We start from the raw sequence: 14,723 nt of genomic DNA, 5'->3' as shown, positions 1-14,723 counted from the left end.
TCCACTAGACCGGCTCCTGGACGTAATACTTTGTGCCTCTTGTTTACGCCCCACGGAGGCCATGTCTCGCACTTATAGCCAAGGCGTAACGTTTATTTGTTCGAGCCGCTTTCTGTTTGGAAGTATTTGTCTATGTCTTTATTGTTTTGCTCGAACCTTGCTACTCTAGTGTTCTGCACTACACTTTCATTCGTCTCGCAAGGAGCCCTCACCCCGTGGCGACCATCGCGTGTTCCGTCAGCGGGGTCAACTGCAAGTTTCCTTCAGGGGTATCGTCTTTCGTGTATCTTGCAGGGATCATTGTGGCTTCCTGGGGCTTGCCTCTCCAGCTGCCGTCCAGGCAACTTTATGCCTTTAGAGCCTGCTCGCCAGAAAAATTTCGGTGGGTACCTAGAGCGGCTGCGTTGATTGAGCCGCTTGCTCTCCTCCCATGATCCTCACCTCTAGGAAACTGGCAGAGCCGGCTGTTGCCTGTCGAAGCCGTTTGAGTTGGTTGCGCTGCCAGGAGGCGAGGGAAGCCGGCAATTTGTAAGGTTGGGTCTGTTTGCAAATGGCGTGGTCCTCTGGCTTGCCGCGTCATGTGCGCAGATACCGAAAGGAGTCACCCTTACTCTTATTCGTCACAGTGTATTCGACTCCGTATGTGGCTGATGCCTGCCCTGTGGTGTCCCGAATGTAGAGCTGACCAATTGCTGACTTTTGAAACGTCCTTTAAATGTCGCCTAATCGTGCTCTCATACGTGGCGATGCGGAAAACATCGTGGTGCCTGTCTCTGGGAGGTACGGCACCGCTGTTGGGAACGCTGAAAACCCACTAGAATATCAAACTTGGTCCGCAGTAACTGGACTCAAGCTTAGAGCAGATGGACCCACCCGGGAGATTGCGGGTACTAATCCACACTTCGCCGCCGATGAAGAACTCAACTTCCCCTACCTCTAGCTCAGCTCAACGCTTTTGCTGTCATCTCGCATGAAGTATATGACTCGAAGTCGGCTCACACAGTTGCCTGTAGAACCTGGTCATTCGACGCGAGTGTTGGCACCACGCTCCTCAGCATGTCGATTCGTGATGGCGTAGTATGGTACTCACTGGCTACCGGTAGTACTCTATGCGACTGCAGGAGCAGGAGGCACGATCTGACACTCGCTCTAATTGGATTAAGGAATCAAACTTCGCAGCATCTGTCCATGAATTCTGTTTACCGTCCCTTTGAAGGCGATGTGCGGATGCCACCACACGCTTGACGTTCAAAGGATGGCATAGACGCTCCCGCTTGTCAGAGTGACATCGTGGGCCCCGATCAAAAAGGACCTTTGAAACCCCACAAAATCAAAATTGGCGAGACGAGACACATTGAACCGTATCCGCTGTTGAACTAGCCTTGGTAGTCAAAATGAACTTCATCGTCCTATATATCAGTGTTCTAAACGGAATATGAACTGTTTTTGTCATCGTAGAAAAGGATTGCGTGATAAAGTCTAGCTTAACGTGACTGAATCGTTTGAAAGCATTGCGGGGTGGCTGATGTGTGCTGCCTGGCCTCTGAATAAGCACTTTTCAGGCTCGCCACAGCACACCCCGTGGGCATTAAAATAAGTTGGCATGGTGCCGCGCATTCTATAAAAAGATCGTGATGAGTTTTAGCTTAACGTGGCTACATCGTTTGTAAGCAAGACGTTCGCAGGCAATGACGCGGTCATGGCTCCGGACAACACATAGAACCTGGGTGGCGGAAAGACATGAATGCGCCACATGTAGAACGCAAATGCGCAGAGTATGAGCGATGAGACGAGGTGCTTTCGGTGCCGCATTTTAAGTATAAATGACCCTCTTCGCCTTTGTGCCACTCGACCACTTCGGAAGGTTCGATGGGGTCAATCCAGCTGGATTAAGCAGCCCAATCGTGAGCTCGTACCAGGTCATCATTAAGGGACAAAGAAGGTAAGTCCTCGCGTTCCAAGGTCCGCCTTTTACTGGTGTTGAGCGATCATGTCCCTGCAGTTGAACACTCCGGTGCAGGATGACGAATCCGGCTCCCGCTCTGGTGCCACGATTTTTGACGCTGGATCAGGGAACAATTGAGATGGGGGAACTTTGAAGGGGACCGCGTGAACCCCTTAGTAAGCTGGCACCTCCACAATAGCTACCTGACGACCCCGATTCCCGTGCTGCTGTTCTGACGCATCAGCGGCTGCAGTAATGGTGGTCTTCCACTAGTAGGAAGTGATGCAAGTAGTGACGAGCAGGTGCAGGGCATCTCCACCAAGGGCAAAGTGCGGACGGCCAGCGAGAGCGTACACAGTCTAGTAGCGCGTGCCTTCCAGATTGTTGATCATGAGATTCTGGAATCTGTCCAGAAAATCGAGCCAATGCTGCACGTGTTTTAGTTGCGGATTAGAGGTGGTTGACTGCTGGAAGTAGATCAACTCCTGGTAAGTTGTGTGGGATAAGCCTTTGCACAGGGGAGTACGTATCCCCGTTAATTCAAAGCGCTGACTAACGCCTGAGCCTTTCAGGTGGATATGGAGTACCTTTGCAGTAAACAGTTCTTGATCTGGCTCAAACAGCGCTCGGTTGTCGCGTTCCAATACTGAGCCTCAGGCATAGCCTGATGCAGTAGCTCAAAGATTATCAGGTCTGGTGGAGTCGGAAATTGGGTGAAGCGTATATTTGAATAGCTGCTTCTTGAGTTGGGCCACAGCGGACGTATGTGGTGGGGTCCAGGTAGTGTTATTTGCTTCACGCGGTCGTGCCACGTGGACGAACTCGGGCGTCACGAATATGCGCCATGCTGGGCAGTCCCGAAAAACTGCCGCACTTGCGTCTCGTGCGGTGGTAGCCCTTAACAGATTGGAATTGCATGTTGCCTTCAGCTGAACTCTTAACCTCCGGCCCGCCGATGATGTAGCCAAAGTACTCGAACTCCTGCCTTGGTACCTTGTAAGTTCTGGATTCGTAGTACGGAGATGTTATTAGGAGTTGCTCAGCAATAGCCATAACAGCTACCCGTGCGAGACTAGGTCCAGACTCTATATATGAATGCCGTCAAAATGGGCAACTACTCCTTGGGCCAACACAATTTGGAGAAAAGCATTGATATTGGTCTTCGACAAGGCGCGTGCATCTCGGATACCGAACAACATCACCTCAAGTTCGGAGAGACGCATAACTTAACAGAAAACAGTGTGCTATCTGTCCGGTTTGATGCAAAACTTATCTGGAATGACCGGCCTCTACGTAAAGCGTCGAAAAGTTTAGATGGGCGCCCAGCATTTCAAGGATAGTGTGTAGCGATCGCAGTGTGGAGTCCAGACTTATCAACAGGCAGATTCGTAGTCTCTCCGGTACATATAATTGGTGATCAACAGGACGCTTTGGAGGCAGCTTCCTTGCATGGCAACCGGGAAGAAGACACCTTTTGGCTCGACAGGCTGTCAGCACCTGCGACGGCAGTTTGTGATTTCAACCTAACTCTACTCAAAAACCCAAATACGTGTGTTTTAACAGTGCCCTAGGTAACCAAGACGCTTTGTTGGCCTCGCCTACCGCCGGCAAAGTGAGGGGGGTTCACGCATTGAGACTGTTGGACCGAAAGTACGCTGATGCTCGATGAACATAGAGAACAAAAACCCCTGCACGCCTTTAGGAAGTGGATCCGCCGTGTCTGCTACAGGAACAGGTATCGTGAGGAGAGAATCCAGGACTGCAATGCCGACTAGAGCTTTGAAGTGCTGGAGGGCGGCTTCTGAAGTGCGGCTCGTGATAGGAACGCGCGCTTCGGCTTCAGGAATGACTTGTAGCGCTCAAAAGGCGGTTGTGGTAAAGCTACCGCCTCGGCCATCGACATGAGAGTAGCCCGTTGGGCAAGGGCATCGTATGCCTGATTTGCTGCAGTTGCCGAGTAAGTCGTGGAGGTGAGGTCACGCGCCTCCAGCGAACCCCTCTCCCAGCAGCAATGGCAGGCCACATCAGTAGCGGTTCATATCCCCACTCAGCATATCTGGCCGGAAATACCATGATATATGATGTCTGCTAAGCCAGACCAGCCTCGCAATAAAGTCACACGGAAGAGGCCCTACCAGGTATTCGCCCTAAAATAATATGCCGCATCACATATATGGCCGCGTGACAATAAGATTTATTTGTGAGCTTTGCCTGCTAGCCGGGTTACATCCACCCTCGTGACGGGGGAAGCCGAGGTCCAGGACTAGGCGCTGCACCAGTGCCGGGCTAATCAGACGTCTATATACTCCCTTGTATTACAGCGCCTCATGCTTGTGCTCCACTTTGCCGAGAAACAACTCTGCTGTGCGCGCAGCGACACACAGTAGCTCACAAGCTTCAATGACGTTTTCTGGCCTCCATTTGCTCTTCCTCACCCTCGAATACTGTAGAGCGGTCCCCTCTAACACGATTGCCCACTTTGGTCTCTGCCGTACTTCCACCTATGTGTTCATCGCCCTTGGTCCTCTATGGCCAACGTTCAGCTCATCATACTCCAGTGAACACAATTTAGTTAGACATGCCAATAGCATTTCTGCTTTGGTCTCCCTGGTTCCCTCTTCGTCTATCCTCTGGAGACAGAGACGTTGCCTTCAGTGTGGCAAGACTAAGGTGGTGTTCGGTCCCGTGGCGACGGAACATATTCATGCACGCGCAGCATGGTTGCTCCTAGTACTTGTGCCTCCAATTACTTCAGTGCTCGACAAATTAAAGGCTTTGCTTTTCGTTCGCGCTGAATGGTGCCCTGAAGAGTGGCTCTTGCCTAAATGGCTCACGCCCAAGTGTCTCTGAGCATTCGCTGCCATCGTAGTCCTTGCCTCTATGATTGCGGCACAACTCCCCTAACATCCGCCAAATGCAATTTCGCAGCGACCAGTCTTCTCCAAAGTGTCCTGTATTATTGAGTAACAGAGGCCTTATCGACCCGTTCTCGTTGATCCTCCTCAGTCGAGGCTTGCCTGCCTCTCCCGCTACAAATTTGAGCGTAGTGTCGTTGGGTACTCGCTCGTCTTTTAAGGGTCCCCTTGTTGACTCTGGCGTCGCTCATCTCCTATGTAATGACAGTATCTAAGGCACTCTGCGTAACTGGTCCCAAGGGTCATTGAGCTTCAAAACGTAGCTGCAACGTCCTTTCAATCCAGGATCGCTCTGTGTGGTTCATTTTGTGTTTCCTCTGGCAGGCTGGCTCAGTATTTACCCAAGGCATCTTCGGACTGTGACACAATGCCCTGGTGAACAAGCTATAAGAGCCCCACAAAGTATTCATCATGATCTACCTTGTTTTAGGCCAGTTTAACCCTCACCTCTGGTCTATTCCTACGACAGATCCTCAAGATGCGTTTTCCTCGAAGAATTTTTCAATCCTCCATATTTGCCCCGGTATACCCAGGACTAGCCAATAGTACAATGAAAGACGCTTTATGTGTTTTCAGCGCCCACAGAGTAACTTTGGCTTTTCGCTTTAGAAGCTATGTCTCTATCATGTTCAAGAAATCCTGCACAACACTTCCGTCCTCGTGTACGAGAGACTGACAAGGGAATAGATTCATTGGATTTGCTCTCATCTCAACAAGTTGCCTCTGTAGACCTGCTACCTCCACCTGTGAGTGGGCAATAGCTCTTAATTGATTCTGTTTTAAGCATGCAATGAAATCAGATAATAGTTGACGCCGGTTCTCCAGCGGTGTGGACGTTAAGAAAGAAAATTTTGTTAGCTTATTCAAACGGCTTGATATCGTCGCTCTACGTTTTTGTAAAACCCGTGCTGACTCTTTCAGCGGCGCGGTACTGGAGAGTACAAAAGTGCTGCCCCTTCCTGTGGCTACTGCGATCAAGAGTCTAAAGCGCCAGAGGCAGAGGGTAAAGTAGAGATATGAGATGCGATAGCGTGCGCTCTACAAACGCTGTCGAACTCGTGCAGTCCAGGCCCATCAAGCGAAAAAGCATCGATCATAACAAAGTCTTGATACGTAGTGTCCAGTTCTACTCACCACCTGCCAAATACGGCAAGACGCCTTGAAGACGGCCTCGAAAATCAAATGTAGCAGACATCTCTCTTCGAGCGTCCGGTCACGACAGAGTATCAAAGATTGAACTGCACTGCATTACTGCAGTAGCAGTGCTAAACCACTCGTCATGCACGTGAGACCTTGGAACTGTAAACCACATCTTCGTGCTCTACAATACCATCCACCAGTTCTTCACATATATCCCCTCAGATCTAGGTGGAAATTCTCAAGGCCAGCACCCCCTTCTGCCGCTGACTAACTTGTCAACTTTCACCAATCAATGTATTGAATATGAGAACAATTGTGCGACGAAACTGGAAGCGGATAAGAAGAGAGTTATGAATGCTGCCACAGCACAGTCACCGAGCACTAGTAGGAATTTCTTGAGTGGTAATTTATCTTTGTTACTGTGTTTTGGAAACTGAAAACATATACTTATTACCCTAAAGCACGTGAAGTTAGTGTTTCACTAGAGAGGGCTGCAGTGCATGGCAAGAGCCACCAGTTTCGGCAAGGCCGCTCGATTTCCTCGTCATGAAACTTCTCTGTTGGCTTGCGCTTCCCATCCCTGTACTGTTGACGACGTTATACCTGCCTCTTCCGTTCCTACTGATGTTGGTAGGTGCATTTGTTGCTCATCATGCGCCCGTTCTAATCAGGCATTTCTACATATAGAGAAGCCTTTAGGGGCTGTCATGTATGTACAGTAAAGGCAATCGCTTGTTGATCTAAGCCTTTGAAACCCACTGAGCCGGCCATGGACCACTGTCTATAGTTTCAGATAAGCCCGGTGCTGGTACATTGATCAGGAATTACTTCATTGTTCTGTGGGGTTGTGAAGCGGATTAATCGTGCAGGTAAGCGCTATATAATATAATCTATGGCAATAGAACGAAACAAGGCCTACAGCGTGTTCCTGGTATACGAAAATGTTTAGGACACAGTTGCGTGAGTATGAAAATCACAAATTTACATCGAACCGCTAGGGCTCGGCGACAATGCACCACACCAAGACAACATGTGAACTCACTCACTGTGCCCACAGCACTAGCAAACGTGGAGGTCGCGTATACGCAAGTAAAAAGGAAGAGCTCCTCGACTCGCCCTAAAATCAACTGTTGCCAGTTCCAACTTCAAGGCGGCGAATGTATTTCTTGCTGCCCCTGTAACAATCCATCGTTCCCTCTTATAACCACACACAGAATGTGCAATTTTAGAGCAAGCAGCATGAGATAGTTTGCAATACTTATAATTTCTCCTAATTACATCAGAGACGCGAAATTAGAGAGCACAGCAGGCGTGGTCCTAGCAAAAGCTTGTCTACTAAGTAAACAAAGATGATGCGCACAAGAATGTATATGCAACTTCCACGCTTGCGTTGAGGCGTGCAAAGCACTATTGATAAGCAGACTTGCTGGTGTACACACATCTACGCAAAGCGGGCTCTGCATCCAAGCACCACCACCTTCACAATTCCGCACATTGAGTCCGCAGATACTGTAAAACAAACAAGGTCGTCCAGTGCACTTTTCATTCACTTTTCTACAGGCAAATAGATGTTCGCATCATTTGTAGAAAATATGATGCCTGAATAGTCAAGCAGCACGGTTACAGATGGGGCCGCTATACACGTCATCAGCACGCAGTATCTGCGGTGTTTAGAAAGGCTGCAAAGCCTTCAGCGAACGTATGCTTAGCCTTTCCCAATCATGCATGCCTTCAAACATAACAACTAGATGCATTAGAACCGTAGGGTCTCATGCTCTCCGATAATACTGCTACAATGCCTTTTGCCTAGAAGCTGATTGCATACTGATCGGACCCGTGCATGGTGAGATCCCCATTTGGAGCCTTTTTGTCAGTGGGGTGGCCCTGACGGTTTGGACAAGAACTGTTACGCTACTGGGTCACTTAAAGGTTTGCATTCATCAGCCGCTTGTAAGCAAAGTGCCACGCAAACACTATGTCCTCACAATGTGATTGATCCTGGAACAGTGCTGGACGTTCACTAGCAACGCTAGGCGCACCTCCAACGTGCTGGAACATTAGGTTTGGTGCAAGCAACCATATTCATCTGATCCTGAGTGTCATGCACGTGCAATTGGTCAAGCCCTCAAGCCTCAATAGGACCTGAAAATCAACAAGGTGACTATATTCATAACACGCTGACAATGGCGGAAACGTACATTACACCAGTGGAGGAAGCAATCAGATGCGCCCAGCAACGTGCTTGCACGTAAGTGCAAACCAACAAGCGTATGGCCCTCTTGCGGCTCGACTCGTAGATCCACAGCGTTGCGGTTTTACCGTGAGGCATACAAAATAACATGCCATATTGCATTTTCTGAAGCGGTCTTCTCCCAATTAATATTGCAATCAGTGTGTCGTAGATAGAATGTGCACAAAAGATATATCTATCTAAATTACAGCGGCTCGCTGTCTGTATGCTTGAACAACCACACGGTCGCATGTGCTGATCCGGCTAATAAGAAAAATGAATAATAAAAGCCTTATTAAGTGTCTTTTTGCAGAGGCTTATGCAAGCATAGTCTTAATCCTCCATTCTACGGGTAATGTGTCATTTCAGCAGATGTAAAGTATTGAAACTAAATAGAAGAGGTGATGCCGTATGAGCGGTGTAGCAAGGACTGAAGGGTCCATCAGTCTACTGACGTACGGGCGAACTACAAGCAAACACTTCATGTAATAATGCATGTGGAATGCTTTTAGACGCTGTAAATCGCTTACAGGCCTTTGCAGATGCTCCACAAACAATCCAAAACCAAGTGTCCGTACTGAGATTGAGACGACCCTCCTTAAACTATGAATAAACCTGGGACTCCTCGGGGCCACAGGACATATGCAGCGAAAACACATTGCCTGTTAAAGTGGTACGTAGGAGCACACTGGTGCGCCAGCTGGTTGTGGACCAACAGCTGAAGCCCTGCCCGTCGTGGAGCCAAGTGAATAACAGAGATAAGTTTTCAACCATCTTTTTTAGATTTGTAGCTTTGAGTGAGAAAAGGCGCTTAGCTTGAAGGTTTCTGGCATTCCATAATTGTGTTGCTGGTGTCAAAATATGCACTGGAGAAATTTGTACATCTATGGGAAAAGCCTGCGAATTCACCAAGTAGGATAGTATGCTGACCAAAAGTAGAAGAGCCCTGTAAAATTCTAGTGTGACCTCGGAAGATATGTTAAACCTCGGTAGGACATGAACCTCTGCTGATGCAAGCAAAAATGTGCAGGCCTTCCCATCTGTACCTACTTCTACACGAATGATTGATTGCACCTATGATTGTCATAGCTTCGCCGTCACATCACACATCGTTACTGCTCTTGTTAACATCACTGTTCCGCTCTGGCCAATCATTGCTTTAGTCCTCTCAAGCTCACTTGTTCCAGATGCCCCACTGGTGGGCGAACTATAAGCTACTCAAAAAATCGGTGTTCTTTGCAAACCTCTCACCACCATCAATTTACAGCACCGGCGGAAAATTTTTCCTGCAATTTTTCTGCCGTCTGCTCCTACATTCACATTTCAAGATCTCGTTACTGCCCTACACTATAAGAGAGTTGTACGCACCTACATTGCAACGCGTTACTGATGAATTGAAGCAAGGCCTCATTGCTGAAGTTTGTCAAATCCACACCGGTGTTGCGCATAAGTGTAAAAATGGAAGCCTCTCAACTCAGTGCGGCTAATTATGGTATGCATCTCAAAGCCCTGTATACATTTTGAGCATTTGCAGACGAGGAATATCCGCATTTGCACGCAGTTGATGGCTCATACTAAAATACTACATCACATGACACGGAATGACGCAAAAACTCCCCCCAGATATATGCATACAGTGTGAAGTAGTAGCTCACAAAGCACAATCACTGGATTCGTATCCCGTTGCGTTTTGTTTTCGTAACAAGTCAAAGAATATTTATTCGAAGTAAAACTTCACCTCGACGGTATAAATATACATTCCTGCTACTAACATATGCACTTCTTCAACACGCCGATCGCAGCCTCTCTCAGTCGTCTAAGAAAGCTATTCTAATTGGATAAACTCGTTCCTGGCCATGTAATGTGTAGAGGCGCACACACCACCTTGAATCTAGGGCAGGCTCAAGTATTTCAGGTGTAAGCTGCAATCACACCAACGGTGCAGCCACACCAATACACATCGTTTTTAGGGGCTCAATGTATAAAGTATGCACACACCAAGCGTGTAAACTGGGAAACGACTGGGACTATCTTCACACAAAAGGCACAAAGCAAAGCTACGTCCGCAGGCACACCAGTCGTCTTCATGCCATATTCACGCATTCAACGCAAGGCCTAACCTCGGAAGAAAAATTCTTAATACAGCACAGATGTGGTACACACGTCTGCATAAACGCACGCCTATCAACATCAAGAAGACCAGCACCACCACTATCAACTGCGACACATCTGCCACTTTGTTTTTCTGCTGCACGCGGAAACCAACGAAGAACAACAAATCCTACAGGAACTAGAGGAACGTTCTTGCACCATTGCACCCATACTCCGAACCACAAACGCAGACCGCAGTGGAGTCATACAATATCCATTAAACAATAGTTGCTGCCGCCTACCCGCACCAAAACCGTGCGTTGCAAGCGCAGCCTCACTCTGTGAATCGCCCAAACGCAGCCGCGCATGAGCGACAGCGCGACATGACCACATATCCCGCATGACAGCTAACAGAGAAATGTGAAAAACTGCATTGGCTTCATGGTCCTGGAATCTTCTGGCCAGGTTTGGCACTAGAGTACATGCTGATCTTCGCACGCGTGCATTGATCTTGCATGTCACATTGACAGTTCCTGTCGATACACTCTGCGGAGGGGCTACAATGTGGTCAGCATTGGACGTGATGCCAACCCAAGGCTGCTGCACACCAACAAAGGAATCTTAAGTGGTGACAAATGCCTGAGCATACAAAGTGTGACCCATGCCCAATTGGCTGCTACCGACGGCTTTTCACGTAGGGTCCCTGACTCCATGATCCCGGATAGGCTTGTAGTTCAAACTATTCCTGGATATTTCTAGCCATCCTGCATCAACGCGTAATCATGAGTTTGTGTACTCTTGCTGTTTCTGCAGAGATGCGCATAAAGCCTGCGTGCGCTATGAGGCTTCAGATTGCCCACCGAGAATAAAACCTCCTGTCCAAAAACCTCACTAGGTCAGAAGCAGCTAGTGGCGACAGCATTCGACAACACCACGTTTATGTGTTACACAGATGCGCGCATGGCTTTAGCCCATGACCAGACACAGTGCAAACCAAATGTCATCAGGATCCTGTACAAGCGACAGACTAGCCCACAGCAGGCCGTCCTGAACTGTACACAACCAGAGCAAGTTAAATAGGGTGGGTAAATGGCACACCAGCACAGCGATCATTTGCGATACTGTATTTCTGCACAGAATTAGCCAAAGGATACGATGTTTCATGCTACACATCTCCACGCAACCTATTCCTTTGACGGTCGTCCGCTACATTATGTGTTTTAACATAACTAGGCCAAATTATTGCTGGCAGGCTGAATACACGTAGAAAAGCCGCTGACAGCAGCCGCAGCTGCAGCGCACTTTGGACTTCCTTGAGTCCACCGAAGAGGAAGCACTTCTCTTACCCTCCAGCTAGAGCGAAAACATCCAACGAAACCGCAACATACAAGTGCAAGCACATATTCACTTCATCGTGACGGAGCCATACCAATTAAAAGGCAAAAACGTATGCGTAGCCACCATAATGGCAACACATGCTGCTCAGAACAGTCCCAAGAATGAAGTCACACATTTTGAGGACCTACGGTTACCCAAGCACCTCACGGACCCTGCAAACGCTTGACAGCCCCAAAATCAATTCAGCGTGGACGAGTGGGCACTAGACAATTTAAGCATGCTAGAGGCACTCGATTGTTATGGAAAACGCGCATCAAAACTCCATACGCTGATAACAAATGAGTACTGCTCCAAAAAAAGAGCCAGGGAACAATATCCCACATCTGACAAAGCACCACTCCGCTTGGCTCCATATTCGCATATCCAATGTGATGTATGGTACGGACCTTGTTTGTCTGAGCACCTTCAATCCAACAAGACTACAGCAACGCAGATTTACGCAGAAGTACCGCGCCCTTTTGTGGCTATCACAAAAACCTCCTACTCAGCAGCATCCTATGAGAATTGCATAAAACGCACTGACGGCTGCGTGGCTACACCGAAAAGCTGGAAGCACACATCTAAGGCGCCCGTGGTGCCAAACAGCACCAACGACACATTGACTGCTTATCCGTCTCCACACCCATACCCCACTTGCGTTGCACAACCCACTTTCAGAGAATCGCCAACCCAGACCGGCGTTAGCAAGTGCGCGCCATTAGCGCATATGCAGCACAATCTACAACAGCCAAACATTTAAGAACTACAGCCAGTGGAAGGTGCTTACGCTCTCCTAAATAAGGATGCTGCTCGGCCCTACACTTGTCGCTTTCAGCATCTGCCACTGATACAAGTAGGTTCTAAGCACCCATGTGAAACACACATCGAATGCAGTGCGCCGCGTACTCCTCAACGTGCAATTGCACATAGCAATAGTGCCAAACATCCCACTGCAGCACACAAGCTAGGTGCTGGCCTGACCCTACATTCACTAGCTACAGGAAAAAGCACATACTACACCCCACACCTTTGCATGCAAAGCGCGTACTTCCTGAGTCATGCAGCGTGCAAATGTTCACCAGCCTCCATATAAATTCCGCATCAGAGCGACGGCAAGTGCTAGCCCATGTTCTGGTGCTAGAACCATTCTAGTCATATGGGCCAACCAGCAAGGTGATTTCATATGCTAAAAACAACTGACCAATTCTCCAAGCACATGCCACAGAACAAACCCCTCCATCATATGAACCAGCAAATCGCTTAACCCTTTCTCATATACGCAACTATATTGCCACTACTGATATTGCTGCTTTGAGCACATGCAATATGACACGACACCAGCGCAGATTCAAGCACAGAAACCGTACCCCCAAAGGCTTGTGGAGGCTCTGCCAACTCAGCAGAGCTCCGCGGGAGTCCCCTAAGCGCACGCACGCCTGCGAGTATTCAGCAACACTCCGCACCACAAGTCTAAAGGACCAGTGGTACCAAACAACACCTACGACACATTGGCTGCTTTTCTGCACCAACACCCATACCGCACATGCCTCCCACAACCCACTTTCTGAATATCGCCAACGCAGACCGGCATTAGCAAGTGCACACCATCAGCGCAAACGATGCATTCAGTACAACAGCGAAACAACAAAGAACTACAACCACTCGAAGGTGCTTAGGCTCTCCTAAACAAAGATAATACTCAGTCCTCCAATTGTCGCCTACCGCTTTGCCCACTGCAATAGATAATACTGAAGCATCCAAGTGACACACACTTTGACTTCAGTACGCAGCATACTCCTCAACATGCAATTGCACATAACAACAGTGCTGGCCATCCCTAGGCAACACACAAGCTAGGTGCTGGCCTGACCCTACATGCATTAGCTGCACGAAAAAACATATTCTACACCCCACGCCTTTGCATGCAAAGATCGCACTTCCTGAGTCATGTAGCGTCGAAATGTTTACCACCGTCCATATCAATTATGCATCAGAGCGACGGCAAGTGCTAGCCCATGTGCTGGTGCAAGAACCATTCTAGTCCTACGGCCAATCTCGCATAGAGATTCCATACGCTGGAAACAACTAACCAGTTCTCCATCCACATGCCATGGACCAACCCCCCACATCTTATGAGGCACCAACTCAGCATCGCCCATACTCACATAGGCGATCATATTGCCGCTGCTGACATTGTGGATTTCAGCACCTGTAATACGACACCACGATACCAGCGCAAATTTAAGCACAGGAAACGGACTCTGGCTTGCTTGGAGAGGCCCTGCCAACTCAGCACCCTCCAAACGGAGGAATGAGCCGCCGAAACGCACGGACACCTGAGAGTATCCAGCAACACTCCGCACCACAAGTCTAAAGGGCCAGTGGTACCAAACAACACCTTCGACACATTGGCTTCTTATCTGCACCCACACTCATACCGCACATGGCTTCCACAACCCACTTTCTGAACATCGCCAACGCAGACCGGCATTAGCAAGTGCACACCATCAGCGCAAATGATGCATTCAGTACAACAGCGAAACAACAAAGAACTACAACCACTTGAAGGTGCTAAGGCTCTCCTCAACAAGGATGCTGCTCGGTCATCCAATCGTCGCTTTCAGCTTCTGCCAATGCAATACTTAATATTTGTGCACCCAGGTGAAACACACTTCGAATGCAGTGCGCAGCATACTCCTCAACGCACAATTGCACATAGCAATAATGCCAAACATCCCACTGCAGCACACAAGCTAGGTGCTGGCCTGACCCTACATGCATTAGCTACAGGAAAAAGCATATACTACACCCCACACCTTTGCATGCAAAGATCGCACTTCCTGAGTCATGCAGCATGCAAATGTTCACCAGCCTCCATATAAACTCCGCATCAGAGCGACGGCAAGTGCTAGCCCATGTGCTGGTGCTAGAACCACTCTAGTCTTATGGCCAAGCTCGCATACGGATTCCATATGCTGGAAACAACTGACCAGTTCTCCATCCGCATGGCACAGAACAAACCTCT

The 14,723-nt window shown here is 48.7% G+C and overlaps 1 pseudogene; it reads right to left on the bottom strand.

The window, feature by feature from the left end:
• Positions 1 to 2,622: 2,622 nt before the first annotated feature.
• On the bottom strand, positions 2,623 to 3,576 carry LOC113146480 (annotated as a pseudogene).
• Between the last annotated feature and the right edge of the window lie 11,147 nt (positions 3,577 to 14,723).

This window comes from Cyclospora cayetanensis, unplaced genomic scaffold, assembly GCF_002999335.1.
Source record: "Cyclospora cayetanensis isolate NF1_C8 unplaced genomic scaffold, CcayRef3 CcayRef3_contig_328, whole genome shotgun sequence".
In the NCBI taxonomy this organism is placed as follows: domain Eukaryota; phylum Apicomplexa; class Conoidasida; order Eucoccidiorida; family Eimeriidae; genus Cyclospora; species Cyclospora cayetanensis.
This window is presented reverse-complemented; position numbering and strand designations above follow the sequence as displayed.